Raw genomic sequence first — 25,558 nt, 5'->3', positions numbered from 1 at the left:
ATTAGGTATCTTGCTAACGAATTTTAAACAATCTGAAGTAACAATGGTAATTAGGGAAGAAAAATTCGTTTCGGCGCCGTGAATCGACCCGGATCCTCGGTTCTACGTACCAAGCGCTCTAACCACTGAGCTACGCCGAAGTTCAATCCACAGCACCTGATCGAATTCCTCTCCTCTAGTGTTTTTCCCTTTATGTCCTGACTTCAAGTTCAACATATATGTCGACATATATTAAGTCAACTGCAATAGGTGACAGGAGAGCCAAATCCTAGCAATTCCTGCCAATAGAACATCCCACTATTCATCCTCTTTTACTGTCTCAGTCCCCCGTGAATGGAATTCTCTACCTCAGAAGATTAGGGGCTGCTAGACAATAACCACTTTTAAGAAAAGGCTAAACGATTTCTTGCGGGCACAGTCAAATTGAAGTTATAATTGAATCGGTCATTGCAGAAAGGGGATAAGTCATAAAATCTTACTTTTGAGATAATCAATAAAAACTGTTTTCTTCTTCCAATACTGGAGTAATCATTATAAATATTTTTTCTTACTTTGTTTATGAATAGTGAAGTATAATACATCATGTTAGACATCTGACATCTCAAACACTTTTGTTTAAAGTTGTTTAATCGAACCATGACTTATCCCCTTTCTGCAAGGAATTGTTAAATATAAAAGAAAAAAATATATAAATTACAATTTTGGGCTAATGTAATATTTGAAAACTAACTAAATGTTAACAATTACAATGATAACGATGTTTTGTGTATAATTACTACATCACTGTCACCATTTACATATATATATATATATATATATATATATATATATATATATATATATATATATTCATTTCAATCACTATTCCTACTACAGAAATGTACCAATATGTAATTTTATATCACAGTTTTAAATCAGAACTCTACTTTTAAACTAAACCTTAAAAACTACATATAGGAGAGCACAATAAAAATACACTAAAGTACTACACAAAATCATTTGTTTCAATTTTTACAGAGTGTATTGTTAGACGTTGGAAGCCACGTCGTATGTAGATTCCTTGTCACAAGGTGGTCAGTTCTCTTCGTAAAAGGAAGTGTGTTCCAATGGAATGTATTGCCTCACTGTCGAAACGTCTCCAATTTTTTTTCGTATTAATGGGAATTTTCCCATTGTATGCTCTTGTATAGGCATTACTATGCGTCCAGAACCTGGTTTTTTCATACAGAATCTGTGTTTCCTCATTTCACTATCAATGAACAAACTGGCAGTCACACATCCTCAATCATCTTTAGAGTAAACAAATTCACTGAATTGTGCTGAAGAAAACATATTCTTATCTTTCCCTTTCTTCCTCAGTGTGTCTAATGAGCAGGTGGTTTTCTTGTAATACTCTGGCCACCAGTATTTAAAATTCAAAATATCATCAGTAGTAACTGATTCTACAGAAAATCTGTTGTTTGTGTTTGCCTGGTGGATCAAGGTATTGTATTGGTCTGGCACATACTGTATACCCTGTCTGTCTTCCTTAGTTTGCGCTTCACTACACCAAAGTTGCGGTCACAGGGAAGAAATGAATGGCCTCGTTGTGGAAAATAATGAATGATTTTGTTAAATCTCCCCATTTGGGTCAGTGCAAGCAACAATCGAATTAAGATATGATTTTTATTTTGCCCTCCACAGTTATCAGAGAAAAGATACAATTCCTTAACTGAAGAAGAGACATTATTTTCAATGTAGTTCAGAAGGAACACACTTCATTTGAAGATTTGTGGCCTATACCTTCATGATAGGAATAGAAGTGCGCCGTATGGTCTTTGAAATTGTGAATGTTGAAAATTATTGATGACCCAGAGTTGTGTCTAAACAAACAATGAGTAGTTTCTTACCCACATTGTTCTCCTGTCGTACGGGCTGCTACAGACTTCCCAATGGAATTGACGTTCCAATGCCTTCAGTTTATTTTTCTTATTTACATTTCTGCGGTAGTTAATTTCATTGCGTTTACGTTTACCACTAATAACACAGTTTTCTTCCCCTGGGTCACTTACTACTTCTAGCTTATCTGTCATTTTCCTTATCACCTGATGGGCGCGTAACTTATTAGATCCGCGGCACTCAGTTGCGTCACGTCGTCGGTCAGTGCAGAAAGAAGGTAAGTCGCTGACTTGTCCCCTTTCTGCAATGACTGCGCTGCTTATGGTACTCTGCTTTGCGTTAAGAATGAGCAAATTTGTCCCATTTCTGTATGGAAATGTGTGTCTAGGTCTGGAGAAAGCAATGGCACTCTTAACTCATTTTCGCGTTTTTCATGACTTATCCCCTTTCTGCAATGACCGATTCAATTGTGATCAAGTTTAATAATTTAATTTAATTTAGGTATGACTATTATTATTATTATTATTATTATTATTATTATTATTATTATTATTATTATTACATAATTAGTTTATTGGTGTTGTGAAGATAAAAAGAATTGTCATTGTATTATATTAATTATGTATTATATTGTCTTGTAGGCCTATTGTAGTATTGTATTGCTTTGAATTGTATTGTATTGTACTGAATTGTATTGTATTGTATTAATTATGTTATATTCATAGCAATGTAGTAATTTTCTATCATACTGGTTGAGTGGAAGAGAAGGCCCAATGGCCTTAACTCTGCCAGTTAAAATAAACAATTATTATTATAATTATCATTATCATTATTATTATTATTATTATTATTATTATTATTATTATTATTATTATTATTATTATACAAGGGAAAAGTACTGGAGGACGCAACCTGATGACGCGCCATGCCGTGGTGATAGGGACCCACAATACAATGAAATAAAGTTCTAAATATTACATACCTATTTTCATTCTCAGTTCTGCCTACTGTAACTGTAACATTAAAGACTTAAAAATTCTTATTTCTACTGAAATGTAAAGAACAGAGGACAAACAACTACCTGCACCAGAGGCTTCCCTGCACATTTATCTAGACAGGTGACAATAGGCTATATGGTACTTCATTGTTACCTGCAAGGCCACATTTTATTGACCGTATCATTTGGTAATTCACTTGTTCTCAGAATTGGTAATCCTCAGCAGAATATATATATTTTAAAATACAGAACATATTTCAACGTATCTGAATATAAAATGCGACAGGCTCATGTCAGTAGATTTACTTGCATGTAGAAGAACTTCTGCGGGTCAAAATTCCGGCACACCGGCGACGCTGATATAATCTCGACAGTTTCGAGAGTCATTAAATAAAACATAATTTACATTTAAGTTTACGACCGCAAAAATAACCTATATATGGCTTTAATACGTAAAAATATGCACAATATGACCAATATTGAGAAAATGACGTAAATATGCAAATATATGACACAAAACATCTCTAAAAGTAATCATAAACGTTCGATTCATGTTTAATTCAACACTATTACTGAAATGAAAGTCAGGAAAAAGATATGACATGTCATAAACATCCGAACCCTACATATTGTCCCACGGCCGAGGACTCGTCCGTAGAGGCTAGTGAGGTCCGATGCGGTGCACTACTGCCCGTGACTTTGGACGGGGAGGGCCCAGGTAAAATAAACGGTGGTACGGCATGCCTGGATGTTGACGGGGCAGATAGATGGGCCGCAGTGTGGTACCTGTTTTCTTAATTTTGTAAACGCATTACTGTACTCGTTTATTTTTAATTTTGCGCATTTATTATGATAATATGCACTAATTATCATAATATTAATACTCGATCACAACGCGATAACACGCTAGAAATTCCAATTCACATATCGTCTCTGTATTCCTCATCTTTCACTGTTGCTACCGCTCGTCACTGGAATTCTCTGCCGCCTGAAGTCAAGGGCTGCCCAAACATTGAAATCTTTCAAATCCAAGTTGGAAAATTATCTTATGACGAGTTGCCAAACTAACTTACTTTTATGACAAGTGTTTTATTGCATGTTTCCACGTATTCACATATTTTTTCTTTTTATGTTCTAGTGATATTTACCTTATTTTATATTTTTGTTTTCATATTTTCCGATAGTGGTATATCTACAATGTGATAAGTTGAGCTATATATAGCCTAATCATAATTTTCCTTACTGTGTGTACTTAAAAGTATTGTATTCATTGTATGCTTTGTACTGCACTATTTTATTATTATTATTATTATTATTATTATTATTATTATTATTATTATTATTATTATTATTATTATCATCATCATCATCATCAAAAATTGCCTTATTTTTTATACTTTGTATGTTTCATTTATTTTGACCTGTTGTCCACATTTTATTATGCTTTTTTCTTTCTTTCTGTATGTTATATTTATGTCTGATTTCTACTTACTTGTTCTTTATATTTTATTATTATTATCTTATTCAGTTTTGTGTGTAAAATTTTAGTGTACTCTGCAAATTTCTAGTGTTTTTGTAACGCAGTTTTACTCCTGGTTGAGTGTTAGAGAAGGCCGTATGGCCTTAACTCTGCCAGGTTAAATAAATCATTATTAAAGGTAAAGGTAAAGGTATCCCCGTCACATGCCATGAAGGCACTTGGGGGGCATGGAGGTAGAGCCCCATGCTTTCCATGACCTCGGCACTAGAATGAGGTGGTGTGGTCGGCACCACGCTCTGGCCGCCTTTTAACCCCGGGAAAGACCCGGTACTCAATTTTATAGGAGGCTGAGTGAACCTCGGGGCCGTTCTGAAAGTTTGGCAACGAGAAAAAATCCTGTCGCCACCTGGGATCGAACCCCGGACCTTCCAGTCCGTAGCGAGCTGCTCTACCAACTGAGCTACTCGACCGCCAAATAAATAATTATTATTATCATTATTATTATTACTATTACTATTATTATTATTATTATTATTATTATTATTATTATTATTATTATTATTATTATTATTATTATTATTATTAAGATAATATACCAGAACTTGATGATAATCGGGCAATTCATTGCGGAGTTACGTCATTATTTTTCCCTCTGCAGATAAAATTTGCCATTCAGTGAAATATTCCGACATATCTGGGTTAAGAAATTCACCGTTAGTAAGGTATCAATTCACATTTTAATAGTTTTCCCTTTTCATTAATCGACTTTCCTGCTTACAGATCGGTTTATTTGCTCGTAAATGAATTCGCTCATTAATAAGTTTACTTACTGACTCATTCACTCATTATTTAAATCATTCTGATAGGCAGGAGTAAAGCACAAAGTCTGTGCTATGATCAGCCTTACTTGGCATCAATATGCAAAGTATTGCGCCGTGCAGCTCCACTCGACGTAATTACCACCAGGTACAATTATTGCACAGAGCTTCAAGGTTCACGTGTAAGAAGCTATGTGATGTCCATGTATAGATAGGAGACATGCCCAGTATGTGGACCTGCGGACCAGCTCTTCGCAGAATTTGCAATGCTAGAGAACAAAAACCTCTGAACACGCGCCGACACACCTCAAGGACGTCCGAGCAGGCATTCCCTATTATCTTCCTTAGTTCTCTCTACTTAGAATCCTCTTTTGTTTCCAGAAAAGAATGCACACCATCTGTTTCTAAGTAACGCAAGTCGAATGTAACCTTTTAAATTGGTACTTACCCGCTTTAGATACTTGGAATTGCACATATTTCCTTTTATGAAGTTTGATAGCGAGAAATGTTATATATTCCTTAAAACAAAAACAGCAACAAGACATGCAAGTCAATCGACTGGATTAAAAAATGCTTATAATCAGGGGTAGTGAAAGTTTTCAACTGGAACAATTTCAGATTTTTCGGCAGACATTATTTTGTAATAAACGCCGCAGAAAGTCTAAATCAATACAACTATGAAACCCTCCTCGACATAGGTAGGCCTAAATATTAATAATGGAATTCAAGATCAATATCAGGTCACCCACATTTTCTAGTGTTCATAAATGATCTTGCCCCCTCTAATAACAGATGTAGGCCATCCCATATTATTTGCAGATGACACAAATATAGTAATTACAGCCAATAACTCCAAAAAAATTCCAATCTTCAACAGAGACAATTCTCCTCAAAATATGTGATTGGTTCTCAGCCAATAAATTAGTATTAAATTGTAACAAAACTAACATAATTCAATTTAAATCGTGCCCAAATTCAGCCTCGCAAATTTCAAGCGCAATAATTAACAATAGGTCCCTAATAGAAACAACAAGCAACAAATTTCTTGGCTTACAAATCGATAATGTGTTAAATTGGAAAAATCATATTAAAGAAATTATATTTGTTCTAGCAATGAAATATTATTATTATTATTATTATTATTATTATCATTATTATTATTATTATTGTTATTGTTATTATTATTGTAACTACACAGTATAGATACACAATGCACCTGCAATTTATTACAATACACATCTTAACTCTAAACGCTCCTATTTCTACAAAATCGATACTTAATTTCTGCACACTCTGTATAGTCGCTAGGGTTGCCAACCTTCTCGTATTTCCTGGGATGTCCCGTATTTGCCTCGAATTTTTAACAGCCTCCCGTATTTTTCTTCTTTTCGAGCATTTTCCCCCTCATTTTTGCATAATGTAAAAATTGTAATTCTAAACATTCGATTTTGCCGTGAATGATAATTATTTTATATGATGAATTTTGTTGTTTAAGAGATGCATAGTCTTTATAGAACGCAATGTTTGCCAAGAATGGGTTATAGTGCTCACCCGTTTAAAATAAAATCAAAGAGTGTTAATGTTAAAGGCTGTGTGATGTATCTTGTCTCACTGTGAAAAGAGAGAGAAAGGAGATATGTCTTACTTCGTCTGTATTGTGGAGAGTGGAGCGATGCTGTCCATCCATCCATTGGCGGAAGGGACTAGTTGATATATTCTGTAGAGCAAAATAAAATAACTAAATATCTCTCTTCGTACTGTGTAGTTCCGTCACTGAGCTTGTCTTTCAAGAAACTGAGTTCCGGCAGCCTGTACAATAACAAGATTTTGAAAGAAATCCTGAAAATTTACAACCCTCCTATAATCTCCACCCTCATATGAAGGGACTTGGTTTTATTGCTACTGAGACAAGATAAAACCTTACCAGGTATATAAATTTGGAAAAAGTGGCTAGTTTTTTCCTAAGCATACCAAGTAGTAAAGCTCATAAAAAGAGGGTGTTTCATCTCATGAGCAATAATTGGACTGATATAATGAACATTTTTCAAGTTCAATCTATAAGATTTATCTATTTTGCAAATGTTTATTTGCTACAACATTTGCAAAATAGGTAAATCTTATAGATTGAACTTGAAAAATTTTCATTATATTATACAGGGACATCATTTTATTTTTACTAACATTTTTAATATTAACTTGCCTATACCTCTGGATCAACGCCGTTTGCTACTCCCTTTCACGACTGGAGTTCTATGATACTGGCGTAATATACAAACAAATCACTTTACTAGGTATAGGAGGGAAGAAAAGTAGTTCATCCATTTACGTAAACTAGGAAATATTGCGCTTTTGAGTTTGGTCATTTTCATTAGGTTTTTGTTTAATCAAAATACAGTACAGAATTAACAATGAGTGTTTTTACTCACGAACTGAGCTGTCTATGTGGATGTACTCATTATGCAGTGTATATTATACTGTCTGCAGGACATTAGCATACAATATAGAGAATGAAGTTAAATTGAAAAATAATCATAATATGGATATTTAAACACAGTTTTTAAAATGGTGGCCGTTCATTTCGATACAGGCTTCAGTTCTAATGTGCATATTATCACACTATAGACTATTGTACCTATAAAATTTACTTAGTCTTACGTTAAAAACGTGTAAAATTGTTTAAAAAAAAGGCATATACCTTCGACAGACGGCCCGTTTCAACGCTATGTCACGTCATCTTCAGTGTCATCTTAACAATTTTACACTTTTTTTAACGTAAGACTAAGTAAATTTTATGGTTTTAACAAAGTGTTAACGAGAACTTTAATCAATGTATTGTACCTAATTCCAATTACCATTTTCGTCCTTCGTACTAGTAACTCATGTTGAAATAATTCTGTACCTACTATATAAAAGAGTACTGTACGTACTGTAAATTCAATCTTCACTTCTGCCCGATCCGAAAAGATAAAATTACTCAGACATACTATCGACTGTCCGCCAAGTGGTTATGTCGTAGGGTCGTAGAAAGGGAGGAAATCACGTTACAGTTAATTATTTAACGAGGCCCTTTTATTTAATTTATTTTAAACTGTTGTATAATATTACGTAGACGTCCAAGTCCTAACAGAAATTAATTTTCTCAGAAAAGAGCTAAGACAGCCCAGCCACTAGCTGGCGAATAAAAGCTAGTGGGGGAAACCGGGATACGACGTAGGCAAATGGACGACAGTACCTGTGCGAAAATGATTCAATATTGAAAGCTCTTCCGTCACTGGAAAACGCGAACATATTTTTGGAACGTACTGTTTACCATGACCGTAAGGCTACTATGACTGTGTGGAGGACGATTGAACTTCATTAGTCGAAGGGGTGGGAGTGAAGTACATTCAAAAACTCAGGTACAATAAAAATTGAAGAAAAAATAAAATGATGTCCCTGTATTAGATTTATCTGAAGACAAAATGAATTGTAAAATTGGACTGATGTTTAAAACAGGAGCACGACACATCTAATTAAATCAGAGCTGAAAACAGCTGTCGACTTCAACTATTACACGAAACAAAATCTGTCTCAAAATATTCTTAATTTAAGCCTAACTGTCGAAATGTAGAATGAATTTGTTTTTAGTAATTGAACCGAATAATTTGTCTATTTTCTATGTGAAATTTTGTCGATTCCTTAGTCTCCAGTATTTTCTTAAAAAAAAAAAAAAGCTGGCAACGCTCATAGTCACCCCTTCTCAAGTTATTGAGCTTGAGTTCCGATCGGGGCCAATCGCTGCACGTACGATAATTCTGTTCTCGAATTATAACAGTTTTTGCTAGGATTTACATAAATGCCAGTGACAGATATGAAGAGGGAACTGCTGTCCATCAAAGGGTATTCTCACCATGCGGCATTATACCTGTCGTGTTAATGGACTACTCGGTAGCCGTTGAGGGTTGCGGCTGAGGCGCCAGGAGGAGGCGTTTGCGTAAGCTGGCCAATAAATCGAGGCAATTACGGCTCACGCCGCGAAGTCGGTTCCTGGCAGCGACGGCGGACTTTGTTTCCAGAGGCGTGTTTGCAAAGTCGCATAATTCTTTCCGTGCCTCGGCAAGGAATTGCTATTCCAGTGTTTGGATTGTAACAGTCACCATCGAAATAATTACACCTTGTCTCATTATTGCTTGTTTACTAGTTATTGATCTTCAGCAAGCATCGGAGTTCCCCCTCATTACCCTACTTACACTGTGAAGAAATAAGAAAGGAGACTTCAAATAAAGTTCTTCATTATACTTCTTACCAATAGCTCGAGAGCTGGTAGTTTCCTTAGGTGGTTATTTAACGACGCTTCATCAACTGCTATGGTTATCTAGCGCCAGAGTGAGATGAAAGTGATAATGCCAGCGAGATGAATCCAAAGTCCATCGCCGAAAGTTACCCAGAATTTGCTCGTAAGGGATTGAGGAAAAATCCCGGAAAAAACTCAACCAGGTAATTTGTCCCGGTCAGGATTTGAACACGGGCCCGCTACTTCCTCGATGAGACGTGCTAACCATTCCGGTGGACTAAGAGCTGGTTGTCTAAGTTTTATAAAACTTAGTGAAGATATCTTTCCGTATTTTTGTTTTTAATAGGACTATATAAATTTTCCCTATTAATTTAATAATTCCTTCGATTCACATTGTTGTAATTATTTGACTCTTATAATTACATGTAACTAAACTTGTATTAATTTTGCACTTTCTAATATTATTATTATTGTTATTATTATTATTATTATTATTATTATTATTATTATTATTATTATTATTATTATTTAGGTTAAGGGTGTTTGAGAATAAGATACTTAGGAAAATATTTGGGGCTAAGAGGGATGAAGTTACAGGAGAATGGAGAAAGTTTCACAACACAGAATTGCGCGCATTGCATTCTTCACCTGACATAATTAGGAACATTAAATCCAGGCGTTTGAGATGGGCAGGGCATGTAGTACGTATGGACGAATCCAGAAATGCATATAGAGTGTTAGTTGGGAGGCCGGCGGGAAAAAGACTTTGAGGAGGCCGAGGCGTAGATGGGAAGATAATATTAAAATGTATTTGAGGGAGGTGGGATATGATGATAGAGACTGGATTAATCTTCCACAGAATAGGGACCGATGGCGGGCTTATGTGAGGGCGGCAATGAACGCCCGGGTTCCTTAAAAGCCAGTGAGTATAATAATAATAATAATAATAATAATAATAATAATAATAATAATTATTATTATTATTATTATTATTATTATTATTATTATTATTATTATTGTTGTTGTATCTGTGTTGTTATATTAATTTGCTATGTTTTCTTACAATGGTTTAGCGGAAGAAAAGGTCTTTACAAACAAGCAAATAAATAAATAACTAACTAAATAAATAAATAAATAAATATTTTTATATCTGAATTCGACCTGAAGTTCTGAACTTTTAAGCATTCTACGGTCTTCAAATATCATGTTTCCGAGATTGCTACAGTTTTATTATTAATCATTGTATACATTCTTGGTCTTCAATGTGTCGTACCTGGAAATCTCAGTTTTAATTGACTATTGTGTATGGTAGACCTTTGGGGAAGCCTTGACGTAGATGGGAGGATAAAATTAAAATTAATTTGAGGGCGGTGAGATATGATGTTAGAGACTTAAATAATCTTGCTCAGGAAAGAGAATGATGACGGGCTTATGTGAGGGCGGCAACGAACCTCCGGTTTCTCTAAAAGCCGTAAGTAAGTAAGTATGATGTAGGCCTATATGCAGTAATCGGCATTTATTGATTCGCGAGTCAACCCCTTAATACACAAGCAGGGCGGAGGGTTAAGGCATGATCTCCCTTCCCGTAGTCACCACTTGTTCATTCAGAGTTAAGCAGTTTGGTTATCCTCCTCTCCTTCTATCTTTCCCTTTGCTGTGCATTGCGGGCTGTATTTTATATGACGTAATCTTTACCGACCACTGGTGTACGGCAAGCGTGGTCAACAATTTTCCAGTATGACCTGTTATCTCTCTATTTCTTAGCGCGAGAACTTGTAAATAGTCAACAGGTATTTTCCTCGTAGGCCTAAATAATTGAATTATTGTCGGAAGGATTTTTAATTTAATTGCGCGCCCATCAATTTGTTATCTTTTTCATGCAGAAAGAACATTATTGCAGGCACAAGACAAGAAAATATGTAGAATAGAAAATTAGAGTTAGTGTTTTCTTTCTTATTGGTGGATTGCGGGGGTCCCTATCTGTTGGGACCCCCCGATCGTCCGCCCTTTGCTATTTTCCTTCTACAACCACTTACAAAGAAAAGGAGTGTCAACAGCGTATTTGCACCGGATAGAGAGTGCACACCCACATTAATCACTCATTCCTGGACCGACAGCGGTAGTGAGCGAAAATATTGACGTAAAAGTTGGCAAAATCCTTTAGAACAAAGTGCACTGAAGGATATAAATTTTATAAGGGATGTACAGTATACACGGACCGGTAGATGGATGTATTTTTATTATTTATTGTTAGTAAAATAGCCTGTACAAAAATGCAGTCTTAATTTTTCCCCGAAGGAGTAAAAACTCGTGCTCATGAAGATACAGTGCGATCGAAAAGTCCCTCCGCAGCTCTATTAGTTCCAGTAGCCCTAGAATACAACCCTATAGAAAGCACTCCCCCATTCATTCCGGTTTGACAACCTCACACCCCCAGTCCATGATATGCTTAGCGGCCAGTGCTGCCACTTGAATTCTCTACCAAATACACTTGACTTCTCTGCCTAGTAAATTCTCAGCTACACAAGCACTGCGGAGAGACTTCTCGATCGCACTGTGTGTATGTATGTGTGTAAATTGATATGTGGAATGTGGATGAATATATGTATATATGAATGAATGCGTGTATATGCGGAGTGAACCGTAAATAATGCCATTTCTTTGAGACATTTCAAACAAAAAAGTTTAATACAAGTTTGCTCGTTTTTGCTTCATTTCGAGATAAAAATTGTTTTATGGGAAATATTTCATAGTGTATTTTGGGAAAACCATTGATTTAATTTCCAATATGCTAAGTCAATTTAAGAGAACAGTGTATTATGGTAATAAATGACTGAAAATGTAACATTTTGAAATTGCTTTTCAGAACGAAAAGTTACATGTGTTCGGGTCAAATTTCTGCATATTTAAAGAACAAAACTAAAATTGTATGATTTGAGGCTTTCCCGGCGTTTGATGTAGAATAACTCTTCTCGGGTTCTCAGCCAGGTGAGTTGGAGATTAGCTTCCAAGCTTTCGACGGCTAGCTCTGCCATCTTCTTCAATTCCCTGAAGAAGATGGCAGAGCTAGCCGTCGAAAGCTTGGAAGTTAATCTCCAACTCACCTGGCTGAGAACCCGAGAAGAGTTATTCTAAAATTAAAATTCTTTCAATAATTTTATTATCATTATACACTGCTCTCTTAAACTGACTGAGAATATTGGGAATTAAATCAATAAATTTCCTAAAATACACTATGAAATGTTTCGTATAAAACAATTTTTATCTCGAAAAGGAGGCAAAAACGAGCAAAATTGCAATAAACTTTTTTGTTTGAAATATCTCAAAGAATAGCCTCCTACAATTAATGACGTTACTTACGGTTCACTCTATATATATATCTACGCGCGCGCGTGTGTGGATGAATGCAGGGCCTATACAGTATGTGGATCGATGTAGGTACAGGTCTCTCAAGCAGGGAATACCGACGGAAGGAATGCGAATGAAGCAATGCGATAAGGAAGAGCGGACGACAGGAAAGGTCACGAGATAAATGAATGATATCCCAGATCACAATATAGATTGCTCATTCCTATGTTAAAATCGTTTGCAATTTGAAGAGAACAACCGCCAGGATCGCCACCCGTCCGCCGTAAACGAACACGAGAAGGCAGTACAGTCGCTAATGCAATTCAAATGGGAGTTATGACGTGACTCCTTATGTAACTACTAGATGGCAGCATAGTAAACCTGACAAAAGTTGTTACCGTCTAAACCTATAACGCAGAGCAATCTGGGTATATATGATCTAGAATGATATTCAAGAGCACAGTCGGAAGAGAAATGACATCGATAGAATCAGTCTTGCGTTGTGATAGTTACATTACGACTTTAGTTTGTTCCATTGCATGTGAATACATGTCTTGTATCGCACGGTATCATTATTTCATTCGTAAACATATGTTGCGCGTTTAATTAGCTTCGAATTTTTCTCTTGCTACGTTCTTTATTTCTACAGCAATGTCCACATTTGTTCTTCTTCTTGGAAGAGACAGTACTGCCATCGCCCCGCACCTCTCGCCCTCTCGGCGTGCCAACATACACACGTCAAAACAGACAGCAACGCCACCATAGCTTTTCGGTAATCGTTCCTTGCGCGAGCTATACACTGTATACGGATGGATGGATGGATGGATGGATGGATATATGTATATGTCGATAGGTGGATATGCAGATGCGTGGATGAGAAGGAATGGGGGACAAAGGAGGAATGGATGAAAGTAAAGAAGGAACATAAAAAAACAATTAGAGAATAGAGGAACAAATTTGTTTTAAGCTACGGAATTTGAAGCTGTATTTAAACATGTAAAGTGCTGATAGGGTAGCCTTCATTACACGACTGTGGAACGAAGCCCACCATGTGTGCGGCACGTTGTTGAATAGCTGTCGCCATTCAGCCACAACATTTTTGGCTCCTGTATGTGATTATGTTACAAGCACGTGTTCAAGATTCGGCAATCAGCCAATTGCGAGTTGCTCTCACACTCTAACTTGTGTGCCGAATACGCAGGGATAAGCAAAGTGTTGACACAGTCGCCGTCTTTGTTAAGGCCAGAGCTCGTTAAATTTCAACGTATGTTATACAGGGACATCATTTTATTTTTACTAACATTTTTAATATTAACCTGTCTATACCTTTGGATTAATGGTTGAGAACCGGAAACACCGTTTGCTACTCCCTTCCACGACAGGAGTTCGATGATACTGGCGTAAAATACAAACAAATCATTTTACTAGGTATAGGAGGGAAGAAAAGTAGTTCATCTATTTACGTAAACTAGGGAATATCGCGATTTTCAGTTCGATAATTTTCATTAGGTTTTTGTTTAATCAAAATACAGTACAGTATTAACAATAAGTGTTTTTACTCACGAACTGAGTTATCCATGCGAACGTATTCAGTATGCAGTGTATATTATACTGTCTACAGCATATCAGTGTACAGTATAGAGAATGAAGTTAAATTGAAAAATAATCATAATATGGATATTTAAATACTTTTTTTAAAATGGCCGTTCATTTCGATACAGGCTTCAGTTCTTTTGTGCATATTATCGCACTATAGACTATTGTACCTAATTCCAATTACCAGTTTCGTCCTTCGTACTAGTAACTCATGTTGAAATAATTCTGTACCTACTCTATAAAAGAGTACCTTACGTACTGTAAATTCAATCTTCACTTCTGCCCGACCCGCGCAGATAAAATTACTCAGACATGCTATCTACTGTCCCTCCAAGTGGTTATGTTGCAGGATCGTAGAAAGGGGGAAATCACGTGACAGTTAATTACTTAACGAGGCCCTTTTATTTGAGCTATTTTAAACAGTTGTATAATATTACGTACACGTCCAGTTCCTAACAGAAATTAATGTTTTCAGAAAAGAGCTAAGACAACCCAGCCTTTACAGTGGGGCGACCAGAAGCAAGTGGGGGAAATCTGGATGCGACGTAGGCAAACGGATAACAGTACCTGTGCGAAAATATGATTAAATATTGAAAGTTTTCGTCACTGGAAAAGGCGAACATATTTCTGGAACAATCTATACTCACTAACTCGGTACTGCATACTATATGCGGCCTTGGTTCTATGTGAAGGACAGTTGGAACATCATTAGTAGAAGGGATGGGAGTGAAGTACATTCAAAAATTCAGGTACAATAAAAATTGAAGTAAAAATAAAATGATGTCCCAGTACATTTTATAAATTATTATTTGGGCCAAAGGAATCTCTTCAGTCCCAAGTAGAGTCCGAAAGATGTGTGGTGGGCAAGGCTGTGGGTCTTTGCTTCATTATGGCATAACGTTTTGTAGCCTTGGAATAGAGTCTGTTGTTTTGGGGAGTAGCCAAATAGCCTAATAACATTACAGTAAAACATTCATTAGAATTTTTTAAAGCAGCTAGTAAAGATACTCATACCTTGCAGTTCCAGGTAGTTGTACGAAAAGTATAGCAGATTTAAACACAGAGATCATTTATAATTTGAAAGCGACTACAGCGCAGATCAATGCTATAGATCAGCGTTTCTCAAACTGTGGTCCGCGGACCACTCTTCGAGTTCTACCCTTGTGGTCCTTAAAAAAAACAGAAGAAAAAATAAAATTAAAACGAATTGCGTATGACACAATAGCTGAAAATCTCAGAGTTTAGAAATGACATGTGGAAATTGCCTTTCATTTTTTCTCCCAGTACTAATATTTTATGAGATTTCTTACTCTAGCCGTCTACCCACTTCCCACTCTACTCTCAGCAACAAAAGATAAATTTTAAGTACTATGAACGTGGCATTCCTCGCCATTTTCTCTGCATATCTGGCGCCGAACCTGCAACCCAGCCAGGGAACACCCGATTTCATAACAGAGGACCTAAGTACCGAAACTTTTCATGTATTGATGACTTTCTTAATAGTTTTGCCGATACCCGCATTGCCCAGGCTGCGCAGAAGTTCAGAGTAGGGATAAATTGAAGCTTGCGTCCGCCGCCATGCTTTGGGAGAAGCACCGGCTAGCAGACGGCTGTACTGTGCAATGTTGAATGTTTAATATAGTATGTTTGGTGTCGCTTATAAATCAATCTGAATGGATAAATGAAAAAAAAAATCCTATTAACATCTAAAGCGACTACGTTATGAACATAATCAAGCTTAGTTTCCATTAGTTTGGCACGAAATAAAAGAAGACTGGAACAATTTTATACCGTAACCAAAGACGTTGTGTAGTTATTTGACAATATACAGAACGAACAGAAATACAAATGCATATTGTAGTAATAGTTCGGATGAAAAGAAAATTATTGGTATTATCTATTATTAACAAAACACTGCCTGCTGTGTAAGGCATTACATTAGGTCTATATCGTAAACACACGTTTGCTTTGATGTGGACAAGAAACGAACAATTATTATTATTTATCCGCTTTCATATCACAGAATATACACCTGTAAAATAAAAACACATACCTAATGTTTTAGTTTGAAATATAAGTAGGCCTGCCATGCATTAGCTTATTATCACAGCTGTAGTATGAAATAAACGTCACATGCATGAATTAGTCATATAATGAACTCAGGCCTAGTGTACATACCATCTTGCCTATGGGTTCATTATTATTATTATTATTATTATTATTATTATTATTATTATTATTATTACTGACTCTGTTAAATATTGTCTTACATTTTTATGTAAAGTCGTGTTGCACTGGTAACTTTAAGTTCTGTGCTCACATCTGCTCTTTATGTAGTACTTTATTTTAGTTGATTATTTAACGACCCTGTATCAACTACTAGATTCTTTAATATGGATGGTATTGTTGATAGCGAGATGGTATTTGGCGAAACGAGGCCAAGGATTCGCCTTACGGTTGGGAATATCGGAAAAAAACCCAATCAGGTAATCACCCCAAGCGGGAATCGAACCCGCGCCCGGGCGCGACTCCGGATCGGCAGACCGTAGCCCATTGAGCTATGCCAGTAGCTCTTTATTTACTTCTATGTCAGTTTAACAAGTTTAAAATATGATTCTCGGAAGGAATCCGGGATCCATTTTCTAAAATATGTTTCTATAAGTGTAGAAAGATTGTACTACAAGTGTTCTACTGTTAGATGACATTGTTTTCACATGATGTAAGAGTGGGTGGTAATATGCCAAAGAACTGTCAACATCTATATAATCGATCTTTCACTTAAGCGGTATATTTCTATAATTTCAGATGATGGTATGACAAGACTCCCATTATTCTTTCGTTAAATAAAATAAGAGAGATTTTGTTTACTGCTGTTACATAACCATGAATTGAGTCTTTAGATTAATTACACCATATTTTCTTAATGATTTAATAACTAAGCCAGCAATGCATACAATCACATTTTCACAATAGGCTATTCTGTCACTGAGAATGATGTAAGAATGAGGGAATTGCAATCAATGTCTGCAGTTGAAAGTTCTGAAGAGTCATATCGCCTCTGATTGTCAAAACACTGAGGATTATTATTACAGTGCGTTATGTGTTTGGAAAATACCATTGGGTATATAGGCAATTTTTAGCGAACATCCCTCTCTTTGTAATATAATTTAAACAAATTATTTACGTATTTTGTAACGTATATAATATAACATAAATGAAAATATTCCATGTATTCGGTCATACTGTAGGATTTAGAAATAAACTAATAAGCCTATTTATGAGCAATATAAAGCGTTTATATTTAAAGCAATGCTTAGTTACAGTATATAGATTTACTTTTGTTATTCTATATTATACGTTAGAAAATACGTAAATTAGTTTAGTTATATTACAGTGAAGGGAGATGTCCGCTAAAAAAAAGCCTATATACCCAATGGTATTTTCTAAATTCCGAATGCTTATAGAAACAATAATTTGTGCTCCCAAAACATGGCGTCGCGCGAACCTGCGCGAGAGGTTTCAAATTTGTACACGACACCAGCGCCAATTGTGTGTCTAGATATATAACTACAACGTCTTTGTGTACATCGTACACCAATAATAGAACGTGCCAAATTGCATCTTTACTTGTTGAAAATCGGGAATGTGTCTGCATTAAATTTTTTATTATTTTTTTTTTTCCAGATGACAATATAATAAATTTTAAGACTCCTATTTTAAAATCCGACAGGTTTACTTTTTACACTTGCGTGTTTCGTCTCAAGTGCCGTTTCAATTTCGCGGGTTTCATACACTCGTTTGAAAGCACTTCGTAACAAACAACGCACCGAGGTTTTGCTTCACTCTCATTGCCACACCAAGTAAATCCAAGTTCCAAATAACGCTTGTCATATTTACGAAAGTATTTTTTCTTTGAATAGCTACCACTAGGACTAGATATTTCTTTAATAGCACTATAATCACTGATATTAATATATTTCTTCACACACAGCTTCTGAACTATTAGCACTGCATAAATGAAGCGTATCATCATGTTCCCTTCTTTTCAAAGATCCGGATCGAAGCCAGTTTTCCATTATTTATAATGGACACTATTTAACAGAGACATGGAAAACTACTAGCGTATATCACATAAGAAGGATTTCAAACAACTAACTACTAATAGGTAAGCGATGAATCAACAATTCACAGAATTTGTTATAAGTTACTTGTGATTGGCTGCAAAAATATGATTATAAAAGTATTGTAATTAATTAATTCTGTTTTAAAATATAAGTATACTAGTATTAAAATATGCAAATTAATTCTGTTTTAAAATATAAGTATACTAGTATTAAAATATGCTACAAAAATGATAAATTTGCTTTCGAAGGGAACAAGAGTAAAGTGGTCCGCGTAACTTCTCTGACTTAAAAAAGTGGCCCCCACTTCAAAAAAGTTTGAGAAACGCTGCTATAGATTATCGGCACTTACGTCACTTGCTCCCATTCCAGTTCAGTCAACCTTTCGGAAAGCACCAGTGCGGGATGAGGCCAATTCACACAGGGATAGTTTACAGGAGTCAAATGCTTGAAGCAACTCGACTTTTCTCGTGTGATATGGTCGAGACAGTCAAGTTGTGACTTGGCGGTCAAGCAGAATTTGAGTTGACGACTCGTCAAATTTTGTGTTCACTTTTCCATCACGTGATCAATTTGACTCCACCACTTTCCGCGTGTGAATGCTAACTTGTAGCAACTTGTAAGCAGATATTGTGGATAGTGTGCGTGTATGGTTTGTTTAAATTAATAGCTAATTAATTTAGGAATCGAATTTGAGATTAATTTAACTTTCACACCCCACATTTTAACAATTACTAATTCTGCTTACAAATCACTTGGATTTGTAATTCGAAATTATTCAAGCAACCGCCTGTTTTTAGGTTAGGCCTACACCTGGTTAGAAACAAGGGCAATATGCTACTATAATTATTTGGAAAGCAACATCTCTTTCATGTTTTCATTTCTTTTGGTAATGAGATGTATATATTAGTATTTATTTTATAACTGCTGTCCATATGAATAATTATCAATAATTATAAATTAAATTTATGTGAAGGTGCTTTGATGGGAATCTTCCTGTGTACCTACTTTCCCGTAATAACGACTCCCCGCAATCGCGAGTTGCCAACAATGGAGAGAGGAGATACAGAAGCATAGAATTTACATAATAATAATAATAATAATAATAATAATAATAATAATAATAATAATAATAATAATAATAATAATTTTACTTGGTTATTTAGCGACGTTGTATCAACAAGTAGGTTATTTAGCGTCGATGGGAATGGTGATAGCGAGATGGTATTTTATGAGATGAGGCCGAGGATTCGCCATAGATTACCTGACATTCGCCTTGGAAAAAACCCAATCAGATAACCAGCCCAAGAGGGGATCGAACCCGCGCCCGAGCGCAACTCCGGATCAGCAGGCACACGCCTTAATCGACTGAGATACGCTTGTGGCTAATAATAATAATAATAATAATAATAATAATAATAATAATAATAATAATAATAATAATAATAATAAAGATATCCCCATCACATGCCATGAAGGCACTTGGGGAGCATGAAGGTATTGATTATTCAATCTATCTTAAGTAAGAAGCAATGAATTGCAATCAGTTTCGACCTGATATTTAGATAAATATTATCCTTATTTTTAACTGAAACCAAAAAGAGGTATATTACTGTTAATAATAAAATTGAATTAAATATTCCAGTTAAGTAGAACAAGTAAAAGCTGCTAACTTATTACTTTAGCGGTTAAACTCCGTTTACAGCCCCATGCTTTCCATGGCCTAGGCACTAGAATGAGGTGGTGTGGTCGGCACCATGCTCTGACTGTCTTTTACCCCCGGGAAAGACCCGGTACTGAATTTCATAGGAGGCTGAGTGAACCTCGGGGCCGTTCTGGAAATTTGGCAACGAGAAAAATGCCGTCACCACTCGGGATCGAACCCCGGACCTTCCAGTCCGTAGCCAGTTGCTCTACCAACTGAGCTACCCGGCCGCCGGTTGATGATGATAATAATAATAATAATAATAATAATAATAATAATAATAATAATAATAATGAGGAAAGGAACTAGCCACCCTACCCCATTATCTCCTGGCCTAGTTGCCTAATAAGTGGCATCTTCTTGGTATCACTTGTGAGTTTCAGATCTGTCTTCGGACAGTTCACTAAACAATAATAATAATAATAATAATAATAATAATAATAATAATAATAATAATAATAATATTTTGATGATGATGATAAACTTCTAAATGAGGGAGAAGCAATGCTGGATTATTCAGAACAGGTGTAGTTTATCCTTTTTCCATTTCTCGTAATGAGGTGATTTCACAACATTTCGAAGGTTCGTTTAGCTTTCGTCTTCAAGTGAACAGAAAAGAAAGGAGGAGAAAGATTTCTGATAATTGAGGTTGTTGCAAATGGCTTAAAATCCACTTGAGCTGCAATGAATCACGTACTCAAGTGGATTTCACCCAAACAAGCAGGACGCCTTTCTTACACCTTCCTTTGTCGTTAACCTGGAGACAAAGGTGTTGTGGAGTCATTTCATGACAAGCAGTGGAAAAATTTCGAACTACGTATATATCTTCTGGCACGAGTATTTTGTTTTTGTATCACGTCCTATACGTAGAGACATCCAACGTTTCGGTGCCACATATCGGCTCTATTATCACGTAAGGCAGGGAAAAAGAGAAATGTGTTACGTAGCACGTAATTTTTAGATACATGAGCTAGTGAAATTAATGAATTTAATTAAATAATTTAGATTTAGAATTACACAGAAGTTTAGGATAATTATATCGTGACGAAAGAATAAGCTATTTAACGTTACCGAATTCTCAGATTGCTCAAAAAGTTTCACTAAATTCATCAGTTGAATTCACATATTACATTTCCTATAAAAGCAAATACCGGCGATTGTTTATAGTTGACACTGTCTTGTTGCTATTTCCTCTTAAACCGGAATGCAGAGCTGGCCATCCCTGTCTTGCCTTTAAACAGTAGTCGACTGTGACGTCATACGCCCTGGAACTTGGGCGTCAAGCTGCTACATAACAGATCGCAATGTATATTGCCCTGCATATATCATCTCTCTTTGTACACGTTGATATGCAGTCTCTATTTGTCCTTTCAAATATTTGTTGCATGCATAAATGGTTGTCATTTTCTGGGTATTTACACACCACTGTGAAAAGCACTGTTGCCAAGTCCTGAACCAGAATAACAGGAGATATTCTCATGAACTACCATTCTGACAAACTTATTGACACCCAGCGCTCCCAGCAGGGATACTTCCGAAACTCACCCGGAACTTTATTTGGCACTTGCGGAAACGGAAGTGGTAAAATACAGTAGGTTGCCTTATAGGCGCCGAGTACATGGGTGCTCCGAGGTTCAAGCACCCATTGAATTTTTGTGCAAAATTAATTTCGATTTCGATTTTAACTTTCAAGCCACGATGGGGTGAAAAAATAATTTTCATGGACCATATAATGTGGGGGCAAAAGCTAATTGGGATTTCCTGGTCTCTAATCGGATTAAAACTCCTGATAAAATTGATATTTAATCCTTTCGATGAATTTCGGTGAAGTTTCGAGAGCCTAATTAATCAAATCCACTCTCCTCACCTCCACGCTGGGACCTCCCTGGGATCTTTTAAGATACGAACGAGAGAGTGGTGTGCGGAAAGCAGCAGGAAGCTACCGCATTTACCTTTCCCAAGAAAAACTGCAAACATGGCATGATGAGTCTTTCCACTGTAAAGAATTCTGGTTGCACTGAAAGGAATGGTGAACGAGAGAGGAGTTCAGGACAGAAGAAGATTTCAGATGATAGACGACCAGTGCTGTGGTTGGAAACAAATTTTAGGGTGGCACTGTTGAAATCTCATTGGTCAGATTAGACTCTGTATGGACGCATACTGCTCTTGTTTTTCAAGGTTACTTCTTCGTCATGTAGTCGCTTCTGCAGACTTCCTTCCAGATCGCAGACACAATTGCATACAAGACAAGAAATTAAACACTGACATTTGTGGCCCAACACTTTTGGGAACAAAAGCCTAAAAACTATTTTACTGGAAGAGTATTGCTTTTCTTAATGCAGATATCGTTCATTACAGTAATGCTCATTCACATTCTTTAGTTGAAATTGGAATAGAATCTGTAATATGTAATTGGACTCAAAATTCATGAACGCACGAAAAGTAACAATATTTCCCTCCTCTAGCAAACTAGCATTATGTCTGAGGAGTTTTAAAATTAGAAGATCTATGCAGCAGAATTCTTGAGGCGCCAAATCATAAAATTAATGTTATGCGAAGACATCTACGTAAGTTTTTAAATTAGCGAATCAGTGTATCAGATTTCTTGAGGCGCCATGCCATAAAGTTAGTGTTAATTACTTATAGAAATACCACGGCGGTATGCAAGCTTGAAACTAACAAATCACAACTACTGAAGTGCCAGACCATGGTTTTCGATAAAACAACGAATTAGCAAGCGTTTAAGCAAAGGATATGAGATGCTAGTCGCTACTTTTATGCCATATATCAAAATCAAAATGTTTTTCAAATAGTTAACATCCTTCATTTCAAAGTCTATTAAAGATTATTTAAACATAACAATTTCCGTTAGCTACTATCAGATTGGACATAAAAAATTAAAAACCTATTTCACCTATTCTAAAAACCTAAAATGGTCTTTTTAAAAACCTAAAAATCCGGTCCCTAGTGATGAGAAACAAGAGGTGAGAAACTGGATTAGTTTTGTTTTTTTGTGTGTAATATCAGTTCAGTATCCTAGCGACCGATAAAAACACGATAATAATTCTATCATCTGATATTCCATTTCCACTGGAGTCGCTCAGTCGATCACTCGTTTGTGGAGGTGCTGAAGGGAACTCCGCTCTGTTATTTACAGGAGTCAGAACTGCAATCTCGCAGAAGCAGCTGCTCACAAGACACAACAATGTTGTTTACCAATCTCGGTTTGCCTCGTAGGACGAGAAAGGAAGATGCGGCATTACATCATACTTCACGCGCACGGCTGATCCTTGCAATTTCCACAAGCAAATATTGATTCCTCGCCCAATCTCACCCGCAGCCGTGTTACAAAATCAAATGAACGAGAGGTCCACATCAAACAGAGCAGGAGTTCGTAATTAATGTCGTCACCACCATGGCACTGGTACCTTAATCAAAAGGGTCACCTTCTACTCTACATCAGCCCTACTACTACAAAAATCAATATTGCCACAACCAATTCACCTTCATAATCAACATGAATGTGACTAAAATTATTAATATAATTACAACAATATCATGAACATTATACACTGCATAATGAATACGTTCGGATGGGTAACTCAGTTCATGAGTAAAAACACTTATTGTTAATATTGTACTGTATTTTGATTAAACAAAAACCTAACGAAAATCATTGTTCAACATCAACATCATGTTTAACATCATCACAATCAACAAATTCATCAACGAATAATTTCGAGAGAAAAATTGTTCCGGAGCCGGGTATCGAACCCGGGACCTTTGGTTTAACGAACCAACGCTCTACCACTGAGCTACCCGGGAACTCTAACCGACACCGATCCAATTTTTCCCTCTATATCCACAGACCTCAAAGTGGGCTGACAATCGTCAAGCAACCAACTTCGAGTGCACACTAACTCCGTGTGACTTAAATTGTGGTTTTCTGTTAACGAACAGTGACGTGTATTATGCAAATCAAGATTTCAGGTATAACTCCCTGTAAAGTTGATTTGCAAATTCATCAACAATATCATGACCACAAATATCATACCAAAATGTTGTAGTTACCAATGTAATGATTATTAATATGGTAACTATTTTGGTTACAAACATGATGACCATCAGCATCTGGCTTACAATATATATGGGCAACCGGCATAGCTCTATCGGCTAAGGCGCTTGCCTGCCGATCCGGAATTGCTTTTGGGCTGATTACTTGGTTGGGTTTTTTCAAGGTTTTTCCCAACCGTAAGGTAAATGTCAGGTAATCTATGGCGAATCTTCGGCTTCATCTCGTCAAATACCATCTCACTATCACAATCCCATCGACGCTAAATAACCTCGTAGTTGATACAGTGTCGTTAAATAACCAAGTAAAAAAACGCAATATATACATGAACCATTAATATCTTGGTCACGAATAAAATTACCATACATACCTTGGTCACCAATTTAATGACCATTAATAACTTCGTCACCAATATATTTATTTACTTATTCATTCATTCTAATGGCGGGTACACTGTGCGGTGACATTGGCCCAAAGAGCAATTCAAAAACAAACAGAAAAAAGAGCACTGAAAACGATTTCCAATATTAACTATATTGAATACATTGAATACACTAGATCAGCGGTTCCCAAAGTGTGCTCCGCGGAGCCCTTAGGGCTCCGCGAATGATTCTCAGGGGCTCCGTCCGCGGAAGTTATGAAGATGACAAAAATTGCTGCTTCCATCTAGTCTCTAGCGGAAAAAGGAAAACTACTTCCATCAAGCGAAAAATACTTTCTGAGAAAGTAGTTTGCGTTCTTATTGCTACATGGAAGCATTATTATTAAATCTACTCGTGACTGGAACTATCTCGATCTTTCTTGCTTGCCATGTACTCAGTGATTCTCGAAATTTATTTGTTTTTTTTTTACTATACTGGGCAGGCAGCGTTTGTTATTCATGATACGTGGAATTTACAATCAATTGACTGTTACGTTACCTCAAAAATTATATACTGTATATCTGCATGTTAATTTGATAGCAGATATGTTAGGTAAACTTTCGTTGAACCGGAACTGTGACTTAAAACGGGCTTCCTAAGACCTAAATGTCATTAGCCATCAACCAGTTCTCAGTCAAAGGGAGATAACAACAGCTATAACCTCACTTTCAAAGAAGATAGTGCGAATTCCTGGGAATTGAGTTCGGAATATGTTGAACATGATCCTATCTCAGAGTCTACGATGCCCAGTGTAGAGGTATTAAAAGAAAGTAACAAACGAAAATATTGTGATTTATATCTGGACATGGGATTGACTGAGTTTGCTGATGAACATCCACAGTGTGTGA

The 25,558-nt window shown here is 36.2% G+C and overlaps 1 non-coding gene across 1 annotated transcript; it reads right to left on the bottom strand.

The window, feature by feature from the left end:
• Positions 1–23,969: 23,969 nt before the first annotated feature.
• Positions 23,970–24,041, bottom strand: TRNAN-GUU (transfer RNA asparagine (anticodon GUU)). Its single transcript has one exon. It is a non-coding gene; the product is annotated as a tRNA-Asn (tRNA).
• Positions 24,042–25,558: the final 1,517 nt, after the last annotated feature.

This window comes from Periplaneta americana, chromosome 4, assembly GCF_040183065.1.
Source record: "Periplaneta americana isolate PAMFEO1 chromosome 4, P.americana_PAMFEO1_priV1, whole genome shotgun sequence".
Lineage (NCBI taxonomy): Eukaryota > Metazoa > Arthropoda > Insecta > Blattodea > Blattidae > Periplaneta > Periplaneta americana.
The sequence above is the reverse complement of the archived record's forward strand: the minus strand, read 5'-3'. Positions and strand labels throughout refer to the sequence as shown.